General features: G+C 43.3%; 1 long non-coding RNA gene across 1 annotated transcript in view; it reads right to left on the reverse strand.

Moving 5' to 3' along the window:
* Positions 1-24,343, reverse strand: part of LOC116157489 (uncharacterized) — a 94,507-nt gene that overhangs the window by 53,524 nt on the left and 16,640 nt on the right. The window contains exon 2 of the long non-coding RNA XR_004141591.2: positions 8,816-8,928. This is a non-coding gene — a long non-coding RNA (uncharacterized LOC116157489). The remainder of the gene's footprint in view (positions 1-8,815; positions 8,929-24,343) is intronic.

A 24,343-nucleotide genomic window follows, 5' to 3' on the forward strand; every position in this document is an offset into this window, starting at 1 on the left:
CCTCTTTGTATTTCTTTCCCATTTAATTCCTCCTTGCCACTCTTCAGACCATCCAAACACACATTTAGGCAGAAACAGAAAGGGTATACTAGCATAGACTCCCAGATGGACAAATGGATGTAGGTTTTTTTTTTTTTTAATATATATCATATTATGTACTATTTCGATTCTGATGAGTTACTAAGAATGCTTTAAAATCCTTTGAAATAACCCACAAGTGGAAAAGAAAGCCTTTTTTTCCTTAGCAGGAGAGGGAAGGTTCATGTAGTCAAAGGTTATATAGTTCAAACCTATAAAACAGAGTACTAAAACCAGACAGTGTTTCCTGAATTTTGGAAGGCATTGTTCATAACCAACAAAGGGAGTATTTGTTTGCACACTAGTCAGTAAACCTTGAAGCTTACTCCCCCAAGTAAGTCTAGGCTTCCAGATAAAAGCTAAGTACACCAGTAAGTTTGCGGAGAGTTTGGATACATTTAGGCATGGCAGGAGCTCAACGGGTGCTTGAAGAATATCTGCACTTTTCCCCAGCGGCCACGCCCGTGGCTGGCACCTGCACTCCCCACGGCTTGTTTCTCAGTGCCCCTCGTAGAAACACTTCAGGGCTAGATAAAATAGCAAACGGGCCCAATGTGACATAGTCTTAAATAAGGAATGGGTCACGCTGCCCTTCGTTTGGCCTCAAGGCAGATTTCACTCTCTGTTCGGGAGTGTTCTGCAGCTGTTGGCAGAGCTGACCATAGGGATAATCATCTTAAGAGAGATTTTCTTACAATTGAGTAGAATGGGAACTTGTCACATATTTAGAAAACATATAAGCATGCATTAAATGGAAATCTGTGACAGAAAAGAAAAAGAATGAAGATGAAGGAATGATCTTCAAATGCCAGAACTGCCAAATGGAAGAAGGTGCCTATCAGTCAGGATGGATCCCGTTTGCAGCGCGAACAAACAACCCTGACATTTCAGGGGCTTAAAACCACAACAACAAATTTTGGGGCCTCACATGCTCTACAAGTCCATCTCTGATCTAGAGTGGAGGTGGGAATTGGGATGATTTTCCCCAATTCCAGTGGCCCTTACACAGGGGCACAGGCTGAACGAGCCTCCATCATCTGGAGAATCCCTGGTCACGGGCAGAGAGAAGTGAATTGTTCATTTCACACTGATTCTTACAGTTTCTCCCCGAAAATGATACCCATGCTTCCTGTGACCATTGCATTGGCCAAAGGAAGTCACTGTGCCACGGTTAACTTTAAGGGCTTGGAAGTGAAATTCTACCACGTCCAGAAGAAGAACAAGAAACGTTAGTGAACAATTGTAAGAACTACCAACAGGATATCTGTCACTGGGTGTCAGATGGCTAAGCCAATATCATTGTTTGCAAAGTGCGGGAGCCAGGTACCAGGCTAAGATAAGGAAGAGCTTCCGCATAACGGGATGGGCTGGAGAAGCAGCCAATTCCTTCCCATTGGTTGTATTTGGAAAGAAACATAAAGACTTTCTCTAAGACAAGCTACAGGAGTCCCAAATGACTATAGGAGCCAGATAGGTAGCATAACGTGTGAGTCACCCAGGGAAAAGATATGCATTCACCATATGGAAATAATCTGCGGTTCCATAAAGACATTTGCTCTCTCCCGTGTGTCTTCATAAATGAAGCCTTCCCAGTCAACTTTTGAAAGGGACATAGAATAAAGGGACATTCACTTTACTTAAGACAAGAACAGGGTGAGAGGAATGATAGGTGGTGGCTGACACCACTCCTCAGTCCAAGAGCCAACAGAGAGTGGAGGGGACAGGGGAAAGCTGGGAGTGTGTACCCCGTGGGAAAGGGAGTACAGCTCGAGCTGATCGTTGCCATGTGGGGAGGCAGACCCAACGTGGCCAGGCTTTCCAATCTGATTGTTTAAGAAGGGCCAGAAATCTTGATGTGTACATGCAATCTCCCCCTTTTCAATGTTGGTGCAATTATTTTCAAAGGAACCTGTGAAGGCCAAAAAAAAACCATGATGTGGGCTGGATCTGGCCAATGGCCCACCAGTTCATGGCTTTGCTGGAAAGAACAACTCTGTTATGTGTGTGGGTGTGAGGGGAAATGGGGAACTGTCTGGTCTCTAAGACCCTGGTGGGAGCCCAATAAACAGCACCCTTCTTTCTGAATTCTGAATTAACTGGAAAACGAGACAGAAGAGTGAGCTTAAGGGGGTGAGAGTGGGGAGCCAATTATAACCTTTCTTACTGAATAAAGCAAGGCTGGGAAAGACGGGCAAGTCAGCTTCCTAGATTTAGAGATGCTGGACTGGGCCCGTCCTCTCTTGCCTCTCCTCCTCGCCTCCATCCCCAGGTGCACCACGTGTGCTCCCTGGCGGCTGGTCAGTTCCCCAAAAGACAGCAGAAGAGGCAGAGCTACCCAGGCTTGGTTTCTCCTTCTGGATCCCCCCACCAGATAATTCACTCCTTCTCCCACCAACGGAGATGGGGGGTGGGCAGGAGAGTTTCAGACACGTAACAGTGATGGGAAGGACGGGGACACATTCAGCATTTATTTCCAGCCAGGGCCACCTCTAGCACGCAGTGCATCTCTGTGTGAGTTACAAAAAGGCACTCCCCCGGCAGATGAATCGCAGAAAGGCCTCTTCCTCCCAGATGATGCAGCCCCAAGCTGGGGCACACAGCTTGGCAAGCAGTAGCAGGGCGAGATTCCAGCCCACACTTGCTTACTCGGCCTGGTGCCTAAGTACAAAAACCCACAACTGCCCAGAGCAGCCCGGCTTCAGACTCTAATAATCCTATCAATTTGATTCCAGATTCTTCAGTCTCCAAAGTAACCACACTGTGAATAGCACCCACTCTCTGTCCACCTCCCACAGTTGGAATTCATATTGGTCCAGGCTGTGTCAAGTCTGTGAATGGGATGGAGCGAACAAAAAGTGGACTGCCTGGCATGGCCTGCACCTTTTATTATTATTATTACTGTTCTCTCAATTTCCCAATCACCAAGTTACTACAAATTTTCATTGAACAGCCATTTTTTCAGCATGTCAGAATTTAGTGAGGCTATAATCATTTCTTTACAGTGTTTTTCAGTAAAGAATATATTAAAGGAGACATTGCTTTAAAAGTTTCATGTACAACTGTGGCTTGTCCCAAATTCTTTGTATTCAGATGTCAGACTCTAATTGTTGGTTAGCAGCAAGGTTACCAGATGAGTTATAAAATGCATTTCAAATGAATATCAAAAGGACTTCAGGAAAATACAATTAACAGCTGGCATAGTTCAGGAAGGCTGCAGTTTCATTGTTAAAAAAATAAGAATAATAATACAATCTTCTTTAGAGTTGAGCACATTTCTGCATCCATGATATAACATCTTCATTTCTAGAGTTCAGCCCAAGAAGGAAGAAAGACACAGGGCTCTAATTAAACAAAACAAAACAAAAAAGAGTAGAAATGTCTACTTCTCTGAGGCTAGAGACATGTCCACGAAGGGGAAAGCAGAATGAAAAAACAAAGAATATTGAGTTGGAGCTGATCTCGCTAACATTTCATAACCAGGGAAATGTAATCGGTGCTGTCTCCAGAGAGACCCACATGGGATGTTAGACTTCTACATTCTTTCACATTTCTACTCATGCCAGGTGCATTTACAAAAAATAAGAAGAAATGTTTGATACCATTTAGTTGGAAATGGGTTCTTTCCTCTACCACATTGTCAACAAACAGAATTCCACATTTTTGCCAACCTATATCCAGGTCACTGATACGTTTTAAGAAAAGAAAGCAGGGATGGCCAACTGCATACTCTGTGAAGACTGCTCTTTCAAAACTCCACTTACGTGAGACCCACTCATTTGTTCATTCATTTCACCCGTTCACTCACTCAGCAACTACTTACCAAGCATCCGTAAACAGGCAGGGTAGTCACTGCTTCTGCAGCGCCCCTTCCTTTCCTCTAGGACTACAGAGTTCCCAACCACAGCTGGCTTTATGTACAGTTTAAATTTGTCACTTTTTTTTTCTCAGTGAGATGAGCAAGTGACATGTTTACCCTTTAATAAGTATTTGAGGAAGTACAAGCAAACAAACCCACTCCACTCCACATGTAATTCCTAGTCTGTAAAAAAAAAAGGGGGGGGACACACTTTTTTTTTATTATGGAGAACATGTATTTATTACGATCACTTTCACCTTAACGTACAGAGAGATGCCCTAAGTATAGGGAGGAGCTCCTGAGAGGAAGCAAGAGCAAATGCCCTGCTGCTGGCAGCATGCTCACACTAATCTCAGGGCAGAAGGCTGCGGCTGAACCTGCTGGTGTGGTTGGTGTGGTGCATGTGGTTTTCTCCGTTTCTCTTTCTAACTCTCTCCACTTGGAGACTTACAGGGTCGATAAATAGTCCTAGCTAAAGATGCCCACAACGATGAGCTTGCTTTCTCTTCTTTTCTCTTCCCGCACAAAGATAACAGAGGAGGAAAGCGCGGCACATGGGGAAGCGGAGTTAACATGTACTGCACGTTACTAATCCTAACATAACATTGGCAGCTTGCACCATCCCCCTGCCAAACCCAAATTAACACACTGCCTTACTGGAAGGCAAAGGCTGCAGCTATATTTATAGCTCAATTAACAAGTTTCATAACTAAACCTCCAGAAGTCCTAGGCAAACCAGACAAATGCTATGCATCTTAACACCACGATGACCCTGCCAGGATGCCACCCTCTTCTCTCGGGGAACAACTCCTGCTATCCCCTTGTGAGAACAATGATGATTGGCACCGGCCCATCTGATAACGGGAGGCTGGCTGGGCAACTCGGCTCTTGTCAAGGGTCCTCCTAACAACTCCCAACCAACACACATATGGTCGATTCAAGCAGGCGGCTAATGCTTCTTCCCTTTGCAGCCGGATGGATATGCCTGCTCCCCAGCAGCCAATGGCGGCAGAGGATGGCTGCCATCTTATGACTCAGGAGCCTAGGTCCTTCCAGGAAGAGGGTAACAGAAACACGGGGAATGTCACTTGCTGGGGATTGTAACATCAAAAGAAGCAGAAAATCTCTTTGTGAGATCTTCCCAGCAGGTTATTTTTGTCTGATGGGGAAAGACGCTTCAGAGGATGATGGGTGCACAGGGGGCACCCTTGGGACGAGCAGGAGGAAAGTGGTAAAAATAAAGTACTTTTAATACAGCACTTGACTTAGAGCAATCTGCCTGCAGAGGCCAGTCCAGGCTTCCCCTGTCCACAGGGGCAAAGTGCATGGTTGCCTGGCACAGAGCACTGTGATGATCTGCCTGCACATCTAGCTCCTCCTCCTCTCTCAAACCTCTGAATGTGGTATGAGAGAGCCTACGCCCGTTTACCGCCTTTGCGCTCTCAGTGCTGGGCCTTCGATTCCCAAGCACAAGAGTATTCTTCCCAAGGAATACAGAAGGAACGCTTTCTCAGGACAGCATCAGCTGCTAAAAAAATTAATAAATAAATAAAAAATAAAAAATCATAAAGCTGCAAGCACAGGATAAAGAGGATAAGCCAAAGTGAGGTGCTGTTACCAAGGTAGACTGGAGTCAGACTAAGAAGGAAATTCTGCCAGGGCTCGAGGGTCTGCCGCCTCTCCCTGCTGTTTTAAGGACCAGGATGTGAAACAGACAGGCTCCTGCAACAAGGACCAAAAGGGGGCAGTTCACTGGCCAACTCTGGCCTCAAAATACTGTCAGGGGGCCAGGTTGTGCAAAGCTGCTGTTATTGATGTTTTTATGTGAATTTAAATAAACGCCCTTGGGTGGGTCACGGGCTGCCCAGCTCCTCAATGGCCCTTACCACTCCCTGTGTCTTACATCTATGTCTCAGCCTTGTCATTCACTCATGGTACTGGCCCTTTGCTAAACTCACTGTATCTGTCTTCTCTCTCTAAAATAGAAAGCTACATCCCCTGAGTGTAAGATAGTCCTCTGTTTGTTCATTGTTATATCCAGTGCCTTGAAGAGTTTCTGGCTAATAGTAAGTATTCTGTACCTATCTGTCAAAAAAAAACCAAAAAAAACAAAAAACGAACGAATGAATGAATGAATAAAACTCCCCTGCCAACTGCTCCCTCTCAGAGCTCCCATCGCACTCTGTTCACACCACCACAATAGCCTCAATTCAACAAACATTCATTAAGTACCAGACACTGTACCAGGTACTGGAGATATTGAGATGAATGACACAGAATGCCTTGTCTCAAAAGCTCACATTTAAGAGAAGGGGTCAGGCACACAGACAAACACATGTAACAGCACAGCACAATAGCTTTGATGAGGGAGATACGTTAGAAGTGCTATGAAAAGATTGACAGGAAAGCAGGGAACACTTGCAGTGTTCCTCGGTGTTAGTAGAAGTTCACGACCTCGACAAGGGAGAGAGGGCATCCCACACAGAGAGCACAGACTAGGCAAAGTCACAGGGCGGTGGAAGTACACACATCCCGAACCCAGACCGCTTCAGTCTAGCCAGGAGAGAGAGCACTGAGAAGAAGCCCCTACAGGTGACATCAGGGAGGTAGCATCTTTGTAGGGCCGTGAAGACCTCTAGGGCCTAGTTAAGGAATTTAGATCCTATGCTACTGAAGTATTCCAACCAGGAAGTGGCAAGAGAAGAACGGTGGTCCTGAAAGTTACTCTGACACCACTATAGGGTTTGGGTTGGCATGAGAGTAGGCTGGGAGGTTTTCCAGAGGTCTCCAGGAGAGACGATGGAAGCCTGCGGGAGGGTGAGGAAAGCTATGTTTCCCTCAGGAGAAGTTCACGCAGTAGAAATTCTGAAGACAGAACTAAACCGTGGGAGAGACAGGTGAGAGCTGAGCATGGGCCCGAGGCTTCTGGCTTTGGATAAACTGGACAAATGATGCTGCAATGGAGGGGAGGATAACAGAAGTAACTGGCAGGGACCCAGCCACTGAATTGCCAGTATCATGGTCCATGGTGACAATTTTCACGGCAGTTTCAGAAAAATGAGGGGAATGAAAATAAGTGCAGTAGGTCAAAGGATGAATATGATGTAAGCAATAAAGGCTCGTAGAAGGAGGTCTGATTTATTTACTTTTTCCAAAAATCTTGGTGAAGGGGGAGGGAGGGATGCATAGACCAGGCACAGGAGATCTTTCGGGCAGTGAAGCTATCCCATCTACATGGTGGGTGCATGTCATTCTGCGTTTGTCAAAACCTGCAGAGTGTACACCACCAAGAGTGAGCCCTAACACGAGCGCGGGCTTTGGGTGATGATGCTGCGTCCATGTAGGTTTGTCGATTGTAACAAATTTGGTGGCGGATATCGATGGTGGGGAAGGTTGTGTGTGTGTGAGGACAGGGGGCACAAGGGAACTCTGGACTTTCCACTCAATTTTTTGGGTGTGTGAATTTAAAAATAAAGTTTATTCATGAAAAAAAATTAGTGAAGTTCAAAAAGGTAAATAAGGTGGTATCTTGACAGAAAAGCAAAGTCAGGAAAGATCGTGGTTTCATTTCTTTCTCTCTCTCTCCTTTTAGAAGGGGCAAAACATATGTGTGAATATAAGCATCTTTAGGCTTTGAAGTGGTCTGTGAGGAAAATGTTTGAGAGAGAAGATATAGTTGATGCAAATAAAAACCCGTGGGAAGGACTTAGAATAGTACCAGGTGCATAGTAACTGCTCAGTAAACGTTAGCTCTTTATCACTATTGTAAAATCCAGTAGTTTCTTCTTTCCTGGATAGTAGTTTAGGTCGCTGCCCAGCTCACTGATGAGACCATTAACTCATACAGAGAAAGGCTGTGGCTGCTTAGTTTGTGCTCCTGACAAGCACTTAGTGCCATTCCTCCAACAGAATCTTCATTCATTGATTGATTCATTCAACACAGTTCCACAAATGGTGGAATTTGAATCTTCTCAGATGGTCATTTGGGTGTCTGCCTTTATTCCAAATACACTTGAGGCATTTTTATCCTTACCTTTGAAGTACCATGTGGTATGTTTTAAACAAATGGTCCTGGCCCTCTCAGATTACAATGCTAAACTTGTCTGCATCAGTTACAAGACTTTCAGCCACATGGAACATAATTACAAGTCTAGAAGAAGGAGATTGAGGGCTCTAACTGGGGCAGGATCAGAGACTCCATAATGACATCAAAGATTGGGGTCCTTCTATTTTTCTGCTCTGCTGGTCTCAGTGTTGGCTTCATCCAAAAACTGGCCTCTCAGTGTCCCAAGATGGCCACAGTAGTTTAGGTGTCACTTACAGACAGAACAACCAGAGAATGAGACCGGTTCCTCCCAGATACCTTTGCTGTGAGAAGGAACCTTTCCAAAAAACCCCCAACAGACTTGTCTGACATCTCATTGGCCAGAATTGTGTCACAAGCCAGAAGTTCAAGCCATCTTTAAGAAGCTTTGAGGAATGGGGCCACCATGACTGCCTTAGGCTAATCAGGGACCACTCCCTAGGGAAGAGAAACAACATTTTCAAAAGTACACAGTCCTGTCATGAAGGAGTGACCCTGGAATAGACAGGGTTCTGTTTGGAAGGATAAAGGAATGGGTGAGGCAGAGAAATGGATGTTGGGATGTTGGATAGACAGTTAGCAGGGTTAGATTTGAATTAAGACTAATACAGCATAAGAAAAAAAAAGATGATATAAAATTGCACCTATCCTAATATGTGGACAGAAAATTTTCTCCTGGAAGCTACTCTACGAGGAAATAGATGACATAATAGTAAAATGATGGACAGGTCAATAACTACTTCAAGTTTCAACCAGGCAATATGAGAAGGGCATTATCAAAGTGCTTAGAGACTCACCATCCACACTGCCCTGCGGCCGCAGAATAGTTCCCACGATGCAGGGAGACAGATTCCTCTTTCACTCCATCAACATTTCACTGTCTGCTATGTGTCATAGCTCATACCCAAATCTGGAAATAAACATTCATAAATCAGTTTCCCCTTACGAGAAGACTACATACTCTAGCACAGCAGCCTGACAGCTAAATAAGTAACTGTAACATGTGTCTGTAGATGCATGCTGAGTGCACAAGGCACTGTCTAGCCCCAGATTAGCAGCAGTCAGGTTTACTTGTGGGCAAGAAGGATTTCATACAAGAAAGTGATGTTTGAACTGGGTCTTGAAAAGTAATTAGTTGCTTGCCAGATGAAAAAGAGGCTGGGAAGGGCATTCCAAAAATAGGAACTATCATAACCAAAGGTGTACAGTACACGTGTGAATTCTGCCCCCGTGAAATGCCAAGGGGATTCAAACGGCGAGAGAATCGGGTTCCAGAAGGAGTACGGTTGGAGGCGAACCTGGGGATTTTGACAGGGACCCGATGGTGGAGGGCCTTCTTCTCCCCATGCATATAAGTTGGGGTTTTGTGTAATAAGTAACACTGAAGGCTTTACAAAGTGAATAGGCATTTTAAATATCACTGGAAGCTGGGTCAGGGATCCTGGGGCAAGAGCAAGTCTAGAGAGAGCACTTTCCGTTTAGCAGCTGCTTTAATAGTTTGGGCAAAAGCTTGATACTGCTTGAGCCAAGGCAACAACTGAGAGTCTGGAGAAGAGGATAATAAAACATTTGATAAAACTCAATGAAAACTTGGATGTGGAAAAGTCCAGACTAATTGGATATGTGAAAGTATGACTAATCAGATGGAGAAGACAAGAGGAGAAGTTAACATGTAGGATGATCAACTCTTCCGGTTGGCCCAGGACTTTCCCAGCTTTAGCATGAAAAGATCTACATCCTAGGAAACCCCTCAGTGCCAGGCCAACCAGGATAATTGGTTACCATGTAAAAAAAAGTACATTTTGAGGAAAGTATGATAAGTTCAGCTTGGAAAATAATGAATTCCAAACCATTGTGCAGCAGAACATTCAGTTTGCATCTACATTACCCTCAAACAGCTGGTCAGGTCAGTGGACATTCAACCAGCTAGCACTCACTAACCATGTACCCCCCCCCCCCAACCAAAAGATGGTTTTCCAACAATTTCCACATTTCCACTCCATCCTGTAGATACAACCATCCAGCTTCGGCACAGTTAAGGTAGGAGCCCTCACACTAGTTGCTAGTCTTTCTCTACCAGGGCTGGGTGGGGCGCAGATGCAATGTAAAGGATGACTGACGGACACCTTTGAGCCATTTGTGCAAATTATTTTTAAAAACTTATTCTTAAAAGGAATATGTTCTATTGCAACCCATGGTCATTTCTATCAAGGGGGCTACTTGTCTGCTTTTGCTGCCTACAAAATTATTATTCATCAGAAAAGAGAGTGTTTCCATGCCTTATTTATCTTTGTATCACAAAGACATCCGTGTATTGTATATACACAAGAGCTCAAAAGTTTGTCGCAAAAATGGGTTATTATCATGAGCCTATAAATGTATGCATTGCACTTATTACACATTAAAGCAAACCAGTATGATCTCTAAATTCCTTTACCTTTCTTAAGAAATAAGAATTTGAAAACCATATACAAGGAAGTTTTGGGTTTCTACAAGAGCTCTGAGGAATCTAAACATCCAGTTTCGCTTAGTAAAAACCTAGAAACATCATGGCAAGAAGCAAATTCCTCTGAATATATTTATTTATGCTTGAGACCAATACTGTCCCACCAACAGCAGGCTCTATAAACTGACCCAGCACTCAAAGCATCCCCCAATGCCTTATTTAAAACAATGGAGCAGACACTGAGGATGACGTTCAACTCTTAACTCAGCAATTCCCACTACTGATCTAAACCAGACCTTTAGTGTTATTTTAACATAGGTTTTGGATTTAATTATCTTAAATGTCTAAAAGAATGCATACAATTCCCAAACTGTTTATCTCTTTTATGGTAAAATCTCTTCCCCTATCCCTAGAAATCTGTTTTAATTATTTAATCAGTTTGGCTGAAACTCACAAAGCATTAAATTGTTGGTTGTTACTTAACATTCCTTATAAATTGCATTTATTAATTTCTGGATAGAGACTTGTCCATTGCTACAGTAATTTAAATTAGTACCACATGGTTACAGACCAATGCTGAATGATGATTAAATCTTTGGGGCAAATTCAGTCTTTTAAGATATTTAAATGGCACTAGAGATAAGCTAACCAAATTCGGGTCCAAGAAGTTACAATTTATCAAAAGTGTAATAAACCATGGCCAGAATATTCATTGTAAGCAGCACATAATGTGGTCCATGAAATGACATTTTAGCATCTCTCTCAGTGTGGTCACAGGGAAGTGCTGACGGTGCAGACACAGCAATGCTCCATTGATATTTAACAGTTCCCATCTACAAGGTACTTTGCAATATTGTGGCTTTTTATACACTCAAGTCCCCCTGATACTCCATCAGTCAATTCGTTATTCAACACAGTGGCATATTCCTTTCTTGGTGCTTTAATTTCACGGGTGCAAACAATCAACATCGCACACAATCCTTTGGAATCTTAGCAACAGAAGGAGGAACTGTAGGATCTTGTTGGCCTTTCAGAATGACAAATCGCCAGGGGAAAGAGTTCTGTGGGGACTGACTCTAAACTGCTTAGGTACAGATTATGATGAGGAGGCTCTGAAAAAGTGAAGGAATCTCTCCCAGGTCACAAAGGTGGAGATGGACTCCAGAAGTCAGTTTCTTTATTTGTAATCGCAAACGGTTTCAATACTTACCACCACCACTGAGTCCACTCAACTGATATGATCCTAGACCTTAATATTTGCTCAAATCGCTGAAAGGACCTGATCATTTCTTCCAGGGGACCAACTGGGAGAATCAAGTGATGAAAAATGAATCTCCCCATTGTTTCCAGACACTTAATAATAACAATAATAATAATAACAACAACAACAAGAGTGTGACAGGCAGGAATAGTGAAAATCATGTGTCTCCTACTGGAAAGACTGACTGAAACACTCAGGTAAAATAACAAAATCAACTCATAAAATAATAGATTCATCTTCCTGCAGCTAAAGATAAATATTAAATAATCCTGGGTGCTGCTGGATGAAAATTAATTTCTGTAAGGCAAATAGTGTAGGACGTATATGTGTTTCAATTTCTGTTTGGCAAGGTGCCTATTTTGAGCATCCTGCACAGACCTTTGAAGTACTGGGGCTGCTCTGATAACGCAGATGCTTAAATGAGAATTGCTTCCTCGGGGCTCCCAAGCACTGTAAAAAGTCTGTTTTGGATCATCAGTCTCCCAACTAATTCCAGGTATTCAGTCCAAAAACACAACATTTTTTAATGCATTAATGATACAGTGCAGCCCTTCTGAATTGAATTGTGTCAGAAGATGGGAGTGACATTAACTTATTAGAGGAGGCACAAAGTGCTGAACCACTGCAATTTGTGTTCCCCAAATTACAGTCAGGTGCAGTCGCCCGCACGGGGCAGGTTGAAACAGGATACAGTGAGAAAAGAAGCACTTCAGAGAGAGCCCTCTAATGATTAGTTTACGATAGAAAGAAGGATAAGGGGCAAATAGTACATTGTATTCTAAATCACGAAACTATTCTAGACGCCCTGCCTGTCTACTCTTAGACCATCTGAGAGCTAAGCCATTTCATCCTACAGCCCCGGTTGCTTTAACTGTGCTTATTTAATACTGGCATTTGACAAAGCCCATAAAATGTCCCCAGGAAGCCAAACACACTCAGGACCACTTCTGTAGAAACTTTCAAAAATGTTAAAATAAAGACAACCACCAAAACAGTAATAATGATCTACAATCTGAAGTTTTTCAGAAGTTCCCTAAAAGCCATAACCATTTAAAAAAAAAACCACGAACACTTCTCCCTGGAATAGTCTTCTGCTAGGAGCATGGGGGTTAGAGCAGGTGGCACTCTGGGCCAAGCAAACGCCACGAGGCATGGTGACATCTTGGTAGTCATGGAGAGAGGAGAAAAGTCACTGGGGACTGAATGAATGCAGTAACCTTCACTTTCAAGTCCACTCAAGTTCTTTCTCCAGAAGGTTTTCACAGAACACTGGGTCTATAAATGGAACCAGAGAGTGGGGTCCCTCACTTTGATATTCTACCAACATTCCATGCCTTCTTCCAGAAGGGACACACAACCCAGCATACTGACCAAATTTGAACTTGCGTCACTGCATTCTGTCTCCTCTGAGTACCTCCTGGAACTTCATCTGGTCTTCATTCCATGTTATATAAACCAATATGAGCTGTTGGAAAATTGCCCTTGAGGTGGCTGTACTTCAGTACTGGGCAACATGACTCATGAATATTTTTAACAGTCAAGGCCATATGTTCCTCTCCTCTGTAGAGCAGGGAGCCAAATGGAGCTTCTTAAATAACACACAGTGTGGCAGCTACTGCCAGGCACACTGGGAAGAGGCTTAGAAGTTGGATGTGTTCCCACAATCAGAGATGGGAAAGGTCCCTGACTTGTAAAGAGAATATCAACTGACATGAAGCTAAGAAAACATCAGGAGAATAAAGGGTTTGTTTTTGTGTTCTGTTTTCATCTTTGTTTCTAGGCTTGATTTATTTTACAAGTCAGTTCAGGGAAAGGCTCTCTGGAGGTCAGTCTTCAGGTTGACCCAGGCCCTTTGTCCTCCCTCCACTCTCTCCTCCCTCACTGTCAGGATTCCAGGAGATGCAAGAGGTGATGCCCACAGACCCACCAACTCCCAGAACTGCAGTCACAGGAGAGAAAAGCTCCCTCTTTTCAGGGTATAACAAAGTTTCCAAATGCAAAGACAGTCACGGACTGGGGATTTCTGAAGAACAGCTTTGAGAGGGTCTGAGGCTTTGTGTCAATGAAGAGGAATGGAAGAGACAAGAATAAAAGAAGCACAGTGGCTGGAAAGAGGATGGAGGCCGAGAGGGACCAAGATGCAAGAGGGGAATGGGTACAGAAAACAAGGAACCGGGATAGCCCGAGATGTATTTCACTCTTGACAGGCTCAGGTTTCTACTTTCTAGTGACAATTTTGTCAATGTCCAACTTTGTGTTGTTTTTGAATAGCAATCCATTTTAAATTATCCAGCTTGAGTTGACCAACTGACCTTAGTTTGCAAATTTCTGGGTAAGTTTAATAACTTGATATTTATTTAAGAGCCCAGTGTTGTCGGGCACTGTGTGAGGGACGAGGGATGGGGCCGTGAGCGGGACCGATGTGGCTCCCACCCTCCCAGATCATATGTGGTTACACCTGCATTTGACAAGCATTACGGGAACAGCTGTGTGGGGTTGGGGAGGGTACCCCAGAGGGAGTAAGTGCTAAGCTGAGACTTTCAGGACTTACAGAAACAAGTCTGATCACCTTTGTGAGTCTAATTTCAGCATTTGTACAAGTAGGAATCTCCTCTCTGCCACTGGCTCAGTGCCCCAAAAGGAGGCAACTAAGAAACCATGGTTACACGTGTGCGGATAAGCAGAGCTTGTTGGAGGAAAGAACAGGTATGTCACTCATCCTGGGAGGCCAAGAAGATGCCAGTTGGGGGATTCAGTGTTAGCCTTGAGTTGCTAAAATGACACCAGAAAAATATGTAGCTGTGCTTTCCGGCCTCAAACTCCTGCCCCTGATCCCCCCCCAATCTCCCCTCCGGTTAAATGCTTTCAAGGCAAGCAGATGCAAGCGGCAATTAATCAACCTGATGTTCCCTTGTCGTGTGTGGAACTTGGCACTGGGCTCCCCCTGTACCTTACTCTATCCGGTGAGCAGGTTCCTGGGGCCCTGGTTCTATTGCCACAGCACTTGAGTACAAACAAGAACTGTCAGGAGTGAAAGGCCTTCAAAAACAAATGCCACCAAACTTCTTATCTGACTTCCGTAGGTTGGGGTAAATCAACTGCCCAGCTCCACCTGGGTGGGTAAGCGGACGACCAAACACGCCTGGAGCAGCAGGGGATTACTCTGACCTCACGCCTTCGTAAGAGTTATTAATTTTTACTGTCTTTGACCATATTCCCATGATGCAGAATACTTTGAAGTGTAAAAAATGCAATAATCTGAGTGCTTAGACGATCTCAGACCGCAGATCTGTATGGCCAGGAAAAAAACGAGTATTTGCCCTCGTGCAGAAAATACCTGGGGGCGGACTGTTCTCTTTCTGTTTAGATAGGTGGCTGTCTGTTATACACGGGTTTAATTCTTTTCCCCATTTGCTTTTATATGCACTCTCTCTCCTGGGGTGGCAAGGTTTTATTATTATTATTATTTTTAATCCCAGAAAAAAGGAAAAGATTCAATACAGAAAAAAGGACCAACGCGGTAAAATCTGCTCTAATGATGTGTGCAGTGGGAAGCGTGGTCATTGCAGGGTAGAGTTGCACACCTACCCATTCTTTTGTGATGATCATGTTTTTACTATTTCCAATTTAATACTTTTTCTAATATATTATATGTTACCTCCCATGTATTTAAGCTGTACTTAAAAGCATGCTAAGAACTGGTAATTCTTTAATGGTTGTTCACTTACAAGCGATTGTGGGTCATTACACAATCATTTAAAGGGCATTAATGAGAACCATTTAATGGTTTTAGTAGAATATCATTGTAAGGGACAGGGGAAAAGTTACTGGCTGTAAATTTTTATGACCATTTCTTACAAAACGTATTACTTTAAAGATTTATGTATGTAACAATGAGTACAATAAAAGCCATGCTAAAAATAATTTGAAATCAAAGTAATGCATATAGATAAGTCTCTGCTCTGCTGCAATTGGGTGGGCCCCCTTTTTTAAAAAAATTTTCCTTTTCTCCTTCTTTCCTCCCTTCCTCTCTCTCTCTGCCTTTCATCCACCTGTCCTTTCTTCTCCGCCTTCCTCCCTGCCTCCCACCCTTCCTCATCACTTCCATTTTCTTTCCTAAAAGTCATTTTTAGGACTAGTAAAGATTTTCTTTTTAATGAAAATCACTAGAGGTAGAATTCTTCATCGATACGTTTTTCAGTCGGTGGGGGTGAAGGAGAGAGGGGTAGACATAACAGCATGGCACAGGAATGCCCCAAATGTCGTGAGTCTTTGTTTACAGACCTTTCCCCCAGATGTCATTTTAAACTATCTCCTCTTATACGCCATAGGACTAAAATAGAAAATCCAATACTTTCTAGGACATCACTCCCTAAGGTAGGACAGGCGACTACAAAGGCGGAGGAACTAGTCCTGGTAGGACACCTACGGAGATCTGTAAAGTACACACAAAAAGGGGCCTCACACACACCCAGAGGAGACCCGGCATTTTGCCCCATGCAGCTCACCTCTTGAAAAAGAAATGGGTATTTGAGAAGCTCACGCTACTGAGGGAGTAACCTTATTAAAGTGCTTTAATAACACAACAGTCATCGTATTATGCCTGGTTTTGTCCACTTGCGATTCTCGTGGAATACATAATGAATAAGACAATGCCCCTTTCCCAGGATTCTTGCATAAGCAGGAGGATATTTCTAATTAAAAAGGCAGAGTTAGCGCACAGCACATGAAATGAACAGAACCATATCTCTAGAAATGCCGAGATTTTACTGTTTGCATTAAGTAACGCTTGTATTTCTCTCTGAATCCAGCCCAATACCCATTACCAATAAGATGAAGATTTAAGATAACTTGGTCAAAAGATGGTGAATTACAACTTTTAATTAAAATGTAGAAAATGGTGGCTTTAAAATAAACATGATAATACTTTCATGATCATTAATTTTTTATGGCGAGAACAACAAAAGCAACCTGAATATTTTAGAATGTGACATTATAAAGTCAGGCAAAGGGGATTTTTAGAAACTTATGCGTGTCTCAGAGAGAAGACTGTGCAGTTGCTGCTCTCCATCGCCAGCCCCCTTGGAAACCCCAGCAGAAGGCAACGGATCCACAAGGATTTCTTCATTTGACCTATGCAGGCAAGGCGAGTGATAACGGGGATAGTAAGAGGGTAAGGCCAGCACTGGGATTTACAGTTTATTTACTCCAAAGAGCAATTCAGTGAATGATAATAGGGAGGAGAAGATCTGATTTCCTTATGTAATCTATTATCTTGGTATAAAAATTGTTTTAATAAATCCAATGTGAAGTTGAAATGTTGCTGGTGCCACAGTCTAGACTAAAGGTAGAAATACGATTGAAAGATTGGTGATTTGGGGTGTGCTGTGGTTCCCTTTACCATAATTAGCTTTCACTGATGCAACCTTAGCCTCACATCTCCTTCTCATATGGCCTCTCCCCCTACATAACTGTTCTATTTCTAGGAGGTCTTCTCCAGCTCAGCATGTGTACAGTCTTCTCTCCATCACTTTATTCATGCTGATTCCTACCAGGAATTACTTCTCCTTGCTCATATGTTCTCTCTTTCAATCAGCTCAAGTCTACCTCCTCCAGGAAGCCTCCCTGACTGCTTTAGCCTAAAGCTTGGTTCCAAAAATCTAATCAATCAACAAATGCTTAGGCAAACTATGGTGAGAGTCATGGGAAGATGGAACTGTTCACCCTTTGGCAGGTCATGTATTCTTTTGGGTCAGTTGGCTTCTTCATCTGTAAAATAAGGGGATAATCACGTCTGCCTTGTAAGACTGTTGTGGTTACTGCATGAAAGACACATGAAAAAGCACCAGCCAGGGGCAGGGCAGGGAAGCATGTGGAAGGGATAAATTGGGAGTTCAAGATTTGCAGATACTAATTACTATATATAAAATAGATAAACAACAAGTTCATACTGTACAGCACAGGGTATTATATTCAATATCTTGTAGTAACTTATGAAAATGAATATATGTACGTTCATGTATGACTAAAGCATTGTGCTATACACCAAAAATTAACACGACACTATAAACTGACTATACTTCAATAAATACATATATATATACACACACATATATAGATGTGTATAGATACATGTGTGTATATATATATATATACCAAAAAAAAAAGCATTGGGAACAAAGTAGTTTCATATAAATGTTAGTTCTTCTTTCTCTCTTTCCCTCCCTTTCAAAATCGGAGAAATTGTGTCTAAGGCGTTCAGATGTAGTAGTTTGTTATATTTAGTTTCTTGCATCTTTCCATTCTTTTTGTTTAGTGGGCCTTCATTCTCCATCAACTCCCCCATTAGTCTATGACCCCTCAAAGGAAGGGACCCACATCTATGCATCATCATATTCCTGCCTCATCTAGGATGGTTCTATATATAAAGTTAGGACCAATAAATAGTTATTAGAAGAGTGAATATTAGTCACTATCTCTAGTGTTTGGGAAAAAATTAATTTCCATAAAATAAAAGCCGTAAATTAGCAACACTGTGTTCCGTCTTTACACCCCCCAGTACGCTGTATGTGACTGAATTTACACACAATGGGGCGGGAGCATGAAACAGTCCGATTTCACGCTATGTCCTAGCGCTTGGGCTGGGTAGCTCCCTGTAGTAATAGGTGGTGCTAGTAAAGTATAGTCCTGCACTTAATCCCATTGTGGCTGTGTTTATACAAAGAATTTTTCTGTGCCTAGGGAACGTGTCTTGTACTTCTAGGCAAGTGTTAACACATAAAAATAAAGAATGCTACTGGCCCCAGGATGGTCTTGGGAATTGAGCAGTGAGGATCAACACAAACAAGGAAACACTGAAATTGTGTTATGCGTTGATGAGAAGATGGCCTTGTGGTTTTGGTAGTCAAAGGACAGTACATCTCAGCCTTTAGCATTTAATTGACAAGCTTCTTCCACTGATGAAATGGGGTGCAGTACACGAGGGCGGCAGGGGAGAGTGGTTGTAAGTGTGGCCTCCAGGTGCCAGACAGTCTAACTGCTCTGTGACCTAGTCAGGTCACATAGCCACTCTCTGCCTCCGTTTCCCGGCAGGTAAGATCAAGAGGAGAAGAGTTCCCGCCTTACGGCCTTGTCTCCTGGCACAAAGGGGTAACACGTGCGAGGCCCTGACAGTGGGTCCATGCAAGGATTAGATGTTAAGCTGCAGGATCAGAAACACTCCTGACGATTCTGCAGTAATGCTCATTTCTGCCACTCAATTCCCCTCTTCCTTCACAAAGAGTAGACCTCAAACAGCTGGTCCAGGCATCCCGAAACTGAAACGCACGCCTGGGGCGTTCCTTCCTCTCGGGGGCAGAATAAGAGAAGACCAGCGAAAGGAACACCCCAAGTCCTTCCTGCCATCGCTCTTACACTTTCCAAAGCCCATCAGCACGTGTGTGTCCCTTTCCGAAATGCCCTGTGTTCTGTCTGAGGCTCTCGGAGCTGATGTCCGTAACTGGCACGTCTGGATTTAGAAAGTACCAAACTAAAAGCAAAACAAGAGATGCAAAATTAAGAAAAAACTTCCCAAAGGGTGAGGAAATATAATGAGATCAAGGAGAAAAGGGGGCCACACCACTGAAATTGCTTCATCCCAGAGATCACCACAAAGCAAGAGCTGGTAAATGCATTCTGACTTCCAAATGGACAATTCCTAACAAAGTTGAACTCTTGGACTCAAAATAAGGTGTTGGTGGTGCCTTCAGACATTATCCATCTGACTAGCCACGGGGAAAGTAATGATTTTGCAAAGTATGCTGGGAGGTTGCTACATCCTGAAAAGATATGCAGTACTATGTGTCATCTGATTTTGATGCGATTTCTAGAAAGAGAAAGGTAAGTTAAAAATAGAGATTCCGTTTGAACGCACGATTCCTCCTGCCTTTGTCTGGAGTCCAGAAACGACAGCGTGTTCTCCCCATTCACTGCGACAGCAGTGTTTTTACATGAAGTTTGAAACCACGTGCGCTGCCAAGGCACCCCTGCAGGAAGGTAAGTCCATTCCTCCCATCTATCACACAGCCTTTGGACTTCTTTTACTTAAGGGCTTGTCATTTCAGTGGGGAGGAAGAACTACGGAATACAGCCACGTGGAGTTTTATTCCTTCCTGCTGTTTGTGATAAACTTCAGGGGACATATTTAACATTCAACAAAAATGAAATTTCTGGGGCCACCCCAGCAGGAGGATAATATCGGTGCTCCAACAGCAACACTGAGCTCTAAGACACTGCCAAACAGTCCAGGCGCAGAATGGGCCAATACGTATCATTCCGGGGGCTGGGGGGGGGGTGGAACTCTACAAGCTTCTTGGTGCTAATCTACAGCTCACCCCCGTGCTAGTATTATTATTATTATTATTATTATTATTATTATTATTATTATTATTATCATTATCATTATCATTATTATTATTATTACTACTATCATCTCGTTATGATTATTATTGCTCTTTGTCTTCCTAGGAACAATCTCCTCTAGGAAGAGCCATTCACCTTCTGGCAGGGTAGTCATTCTTTTGGATCATAGGGTATCATCCTGCCAGCTTCTCAGAGTTGCTAAATTGCTGAGTAAACCATGGGAGTTTGGGCTTCATGCCTGGAGGAGGCACAGCTGGGGATGGGCTCTGGGTGCAGGCCTCCCCCATCCTCCTCTGTCCCTTTGGCCACATTCCCTACAACCTGAAAGAAGAAGCAAAGTTGTCAGAACCCAGCTTTGTTTTCAAAATCACTTCAACCATCACTTCTGAGGACCCAGTAAGACCCAAGTCTGTGCTTGGGCCTGCAGGAGATAAAGAGATTCCAAGTTCTGGAAGAAAGTCAAGGTTGAGGCACACTAAATTCACAGACACACACACACACACACACACACACACACACACGCCATCAGGCCTGAGAGAGCACGGGGTAGAAATGTCCTCAAGCTTTCCTGTTCTTAGAAATGGGTTGGAACATCCCTAGCAGAGCCCTTGGGAAAGTGCATTTGCTGGGACATTAACCAAGATATTTGGAGTTCTCACTTTTCTGCTGCAAGTAGGAGCACAGAGACAATGTTAATTGCAAGAAAATGAGCAAAGAAGCGGATTTTAACTTTCATGCTCTGACAGGGCCGGAGAGGGAGATTAGCAGGGAAGTACAAAGGCGAATGCAGGAGGCCGTCTCCTGCCCCCTTGGGAGGAGATGAGCATCGCAGGATTTGCTGCAGAGGCCCACGGCCAGCACAATCTATTAAATAGCTCAAGTTAGTCAATGTGGAAGAAATTTTTAGACACACATGCCCAACCATATGTGCATGGCCAAGATTTAAAATAGAAAAGTGAGAGACTGTTGGATGACTGAGGATTTTTCCCTTGCCAGGAAGTCCTCCTTAAGGATTTCATAGCTTGCAAAAGAGAATTGCTCGCCAGACAAGCCAAGAAAAAGACACAGAAGACTGGGACCTGCTTCCTTAATGATGAAATGTCACACCGCTATGTAAATCGACCCGAAGAAAAGAGGCACGCATGATTAAGATGGCTTTGCAGAAACAAGAGAGGTTTCTTGACATCTCTTCCCTAAACTGCTTTAATTCCTCACACCTCAGGGCTGGAGACACACACACAATGGGACCTTCTGGGCAACTGTGCTAGGCAATAAAGCAACGCCTTTGTCATAGAAATTCTATGTTGTAATGAAAAATTACGCTGTCTGGCCCCCATTCCTGAGGGGCAAATTCCCTGTTTGTCAAGTTCTTAGAAGATCAAAGAGCTACTCCACTGGGTTTCAGGGTGTATGTGTGCATGTGTGTGTGTATGTGTGTGCATGTTTCATGTATGTAGAATGAAATGAAAAAATCAGATAGATCCCATTAGTCTCAAGAGAACCAGCTTTATTAATTTTCAGTCACACCAAATAGTTGTTTATTAAGTGACATTTAATCACCAAACCCCCATCTCAGCAAATCTGTGCCTCAGTTCCTCTTTCTGCCTCCCCTCCAGCCTATTTCCTCCCCTTCTTCCTGTGCCCACAGGAAAGAACCACAGAGGGCCCGCCCTTCCCCAGCACGGTGTCAGAAACACTGGCACAGCCTATGACAGCCAAGGTTTTGTTATGTCATCACTCAATGCCTATGCTTGAGAACATTCTTGTCACTTTCGAGGGAAGGGTGGTTTGGGTACAGCATAAAAATAAAGCTCTGCTCGCACACCTTGGCAGCTTTGATACTTCAGGGCTCTGACTCTTGAGTCATGTGCTGTAATTTATGGGTTTCAGAAGAATTGCAATCCTATCTTCTAGAAGTCCCGTATCCCAGGAAGCTTCCTCCTAAATTGTACCATCAATTTTCAATTCACTTAGATTCTTATAATTTTATGACTGGAGGGGGCTTCAGAATTGATTTAATCAAATTCTGCCATTTCACAGAAGAGAAAGGTGAGGCCCTGAAATGTTAAGTGAGTTGTTAGAGTACAAAGCCACTTGGTCGGACAGTCAGTCTGAGTTTTGGCGGTCCTTCTACTCTTTGTCTTCTTAATACCACACCGGACTTCAGTATCATACTCTATAATTAACCCTTCCATATTTCCAGGAATGCTATGAATAGCTGTACCAAAAATCAGCCTGTTTAAATTTTAGCCTGTCAAAGCAAGGGTGATCTCCAATGACCCATGGGGGAAAAAAGAATTTCCCACTAGAAAAAAAAAGGGAAGATGATCAGCTGCTGCTGAGAAATCAAACCTGGATAGTCTGAGTTGCATTCAATATCATAAGCACATTACTAATTCATGCCAGGAACAGTCTTGTATTATGAAGAAAATATTAATATGATGAAAGACTAGCTCATGGACCACCTGGAGAATACCTGTCAATCATAAGTGTCTTCACACAGCAACGGGAGTGGCTGCTTCATAGGCAGTGATGTGCCGTCCATACTCCTCCCCTGGGACCCACCCCCGAATCATCCCCTCCACCAACATCAGCAGCTAACTTTGGTGTGTCTTCTATAGAAAGCATCAACTAAGTGCCAGGAATTGAAAGCCTTCATTTACATCCCAGCTCTAAGGGTGATAGAAAATGGAACTCACCCACTTTCTTCCCAGAGAGACAGGAGAACGACTTCAAAGAGTACCACTTCATGCTAGAAGATGATGCCATGGTAACCCTAGGGAGACTCATTCTGTCATCTTCTAATCACACCATCAGTATCTCTAACCCATGGGCTATATTTCTGACCTCCATCTTTCTTGTCAGTTTCAAAATACTCTTTTGGGGTGCATTTGGGGAAGGCTTCTAAACCCCTAGCAATCTGGGGCTCTCTCTCTTGAGGAATCTCATAACCAAGCCATACAACTTGCATTTATATCCCTTTGTTTTTCTATCCTGCCTTTCCCAAACAGTGCGGGGCATTGGGAGAAGTAGTGCAGGGAAGGCAATTCAGAAAATTGGGTTCCAGTTCTGACACCTTAACTAATTACACAGCTTTGAGAGAGTCACTTGATCTTTCTGGGCCTTGGTTTCATCATCTGCAAAATGGAAGCACTGAAGGAGATGAACTCAAATGTTTCTGGCGGCTTTAGTATTCTGGGAACTTTTTATAGCACAGAACTATGCTAAAGATAGGATGTCAGACATTACAAAGCCCCTGGAAGATATGGCTTAAAATTCTCTTAATTGTCTAACAAATCTTGAGTCCCCAGCAAATAATCAGATGTCAAGGGAAAGAATCCCAGCACAATGTCTTGCCCTGCGAGTTGCTGTGAACTACTAAAGTCAAGTCCTAGTGATGGTACTTGAGTTACTGTGTGTACTCAGGTAATCACTGCATGTAATTTGCAAATATGCAACAGCATGGACCTTGTAACGATAAGGGTAACAATACAGTTGATAACAACCTAGACTTGCATGAGATGATTTTACTTAGAGTTTCAAAGTGTTTCATAAACATTGGCTCATCTATTTTCTGAATACCAAAAACGCAAAGTACAGCTGGGGACGGAGAACGGGAGGGAGTGAAGAATACATCCAGACTTTGGAGATGGACAATCGAGGCCCTGACAAAAGTCCTGATTTCCCCTGGGTAACACAAAGTCAGAAGCAAACGTGGGAACACAGACCCAGATTCCGGGTGTGCAGCCTGCAGCTCAGAATACAAGCCCACCCCAGCTGGGCTCTCCAGTTTGCAGTACAAAGTTTATGACACGGCATTACCCAGGCACTTTAGAGTGTCAATTTCCTTCACAATTTTATAAAATATCATTTGGAAGGAGGAAGAAATTTATGCTTGTGCACTAAGAGCACGCCTGTCTGCCAAACCTCTTGGGATAAGAGTTGGTTTCACCTGAATAGAGTTGCAAATATGAGGCACACACTTGGTGCTGAGAAAGCTGTGGGGTTTGTTTTTAATTTAAAGAACGGCTCTGATTTGTCTACACATTTTAAGCAGGCACTGTATAATACAAATCCACTGAATTCACTCAGACAGGAACAAGTTATGCCATCCTAATACTGTCTAGAAACCAGATGTATAGTTACTGTTTTCTTTCTCTTTCCTTTTTTTTTTTTTCCCCTCTCTCTTGCCGCACAAAATTAGTTCCTCGGATACCA

This window comes from Camelus dromedarius, chromosome 15 (assembly GCF_036321535.1).
Source record: "Camelus dromedarius isolate mCamDro1 chromosome 15, mCamDro1.pat, whole genome shotgun sequence".
NCBI lineage: Eukaryota > Metazoa > Chordata > Mammalia > Artiodactyla > Camelidae > Camelus > Camelus dromedarius.